Consider the following 2,500-nt stretch of genomic DNA (forward strand, 5'->3'; position numbering starts at 1 on the left):
TTTCACAAGGGCAACACCCTTCCACAACACCACCCCTCGATTCACATCCACAGACTGCTTTCCTCTTTCTCTTTCTCTTTCTCATTCCCTCATTACAATTCCCAGTTTCTCTCTCTCTCTCCATCTCTCTCTCTCTCTCTCTCTCTCCCCCTCTCTCTCTCCCATAGCGAGTTCCAACTCCATTCAAACTCCTGGCACAAAGAGAACAGCCTGAAAGAACATATCAGCTGCACCTATTCTATGCACCCTGCCAAAAGTCGTCTTCCCCCCCACCCCCCTCCCCTCCTTCTCTCCAGTACCCCATTTATCTTGTGAACTGCATGCAGGACGCAGCCAGGTCTGTGCGATTTGGAAACGCAAGGTTCTGCCGAAATGTTTGTTCAGCTGTTCCTGAGCCGAGAAACACACTCAGGGAGGCCTTCCTAACATAGCACGAGAGAGAGAGAGAGAGAGAGAGGGAAAAAAGCCATATAGAGAGATAAATAGAGAGGAGGAGGAGGAGAAGGGAGAGAGAAAAGAGAGGGAAGAATAAAAGAGGGGGACAAGGAGGAGGGAGAGAAGGAGAAAAAAGGAAAGAGAGAAAGAGAGAAACCGGGGAAAAAAGCCATATAGAGAGCGAAATAGAGAGGAAGAGGAGGAGGAGGAGGGGGGAGAGAAAAGAGAGGGAAGAATAAAAGAGGGGGAGGAAGAGAGAGGGCGAAGGAGGGAGAGGAGGAGAAGGAGAAGGAAAGAGAGAGCGAGGGTTTGAGAAGATGAAGGTCTTCAAGGTGGCCCCTGCAGAGACAGCATTGCGTGCAGAGACAGAGACAGAGACAGAGACAGAGATAGAGACAGAGACTCAGCTCAGAGAGGTGGTGATTGACGCTGGCTGTGGAGAGAGATCATCCCCCCGTCCCTCCAGGGTGGGGGTGGGGGTGGGGGTGCGCTGTCACCGCGGTGTCGAGGGATCATCACGGGCGCGGTAAATCCCCGGAGAACGGCGCGACGGCAGCGTGGAAAAAAAGTGTGGAGTAAAAATTCATCAAGGTGTGTCCATCACAGACTACGAGGCTGCCTGAGGGCATCACCATGAGAGATCCATCGCGTTGGGAGACAGTTTCAACGCTACTCCTTTCGACTCTGCACCTTGTGCCATTTTGGAGTGTGTGGGTCTCTTTCAACAGTTTGGACATTACATTACAAAGCATTTTACGTTGAGGCTTATATTCAAAGCTACGTACAGGTACAAAATATGAACATCAAGCTCATAGAACAAACTACAGAATAAGTCGGATGAGGTACAACTCACATATGTAAAGCCGTGAGCATAAGTCTAGTACATAAGGTAGATTTGTCTGAAATAAGTCCATACCAAGACATATAAACAGTTCAACAGTTAAAATAATGCTACGCCCTTTTTCCAGGTGAGACCCCCCCCCCCCTCCAGCTACCTTCACCAGAGGTCTGGTGGTTACCCTCCTGCCCCCCTGCCCACCCCCCACATCTGTTCCTTCATCCTGCCCTTTTCCACTGGCTAAGCAAGGACACCATTTCACAAGTGTCACATCAGCAACGTTCGCTTCCTCAAAACATTTCCTGCAAAAACACAGCGTCTGCGATCAGAAACCCCCCCCGGCTACACACCCCCCCCCCCCGGCTACACACCCGCCCCGGCTACACACCCGCCCCGCCAAAACACGCTGCTAGCCACTGATGCGGCCCTTTTATTCCTTTATTCTCACACACACACTCACACACACACACACACTCACGCACACTCACGCACACACACTCACATACACTCACACACACACACACTCACACACTCACACACACACACACACACTCACGCACACTCACGCACACACACTCACATACACTCACACACACTCACACACACACACACTCACACACACACACACACACACACACACACTCACACACTCACGCACACTCACGCACACACACTCACATACACTCACACACACACACACTCACACACTCACACTCACACACACTCACACCCACACACACACGCACACGCACACGCACGCACACGCACACGCACGCACACGCTCACACACACTCACACACACCCACACACACACACACACACACACTCACACACACTCACACACACTCACACTCACACACACACTCTCACACACACACACACACACTCACACACACACACTCACACACACACTCACACACACACACACACACACACACACACTCACACACACACACACACACGCACACACACTCACACACACACACACGCACTCTCACACACACACATATACGCACACATGCACACACACACGCAGACTCTCACACGAACCCGCCAAATCCGCCAGCCTGCTCAAGGTTACGGGCAGCAGTAATGGCGTGTTGTGTAAATACCCTCATCTGTCTGAAATACGGAGGCCCGCCGAAGTTAACCCGACACGCCGCCCAAATCGTTTATTATCCCGCATTTTCAGGGGCTGAAATTTCAGCCCCTCTGTCGGGGGAAACT

This window comes from Conger conger, chromosome 1 (genome assembly GCF_963514075.1).
Source record: "Conger conger chromosome 1, fConCon1.1, whole genome shotgun sequence".
Classification (NCBI taxonomy): Eukaryota; Metazoa; Chordata; class Actinopteri; order Anguilliformes; family Congridae; genus Conger; species Conger conger.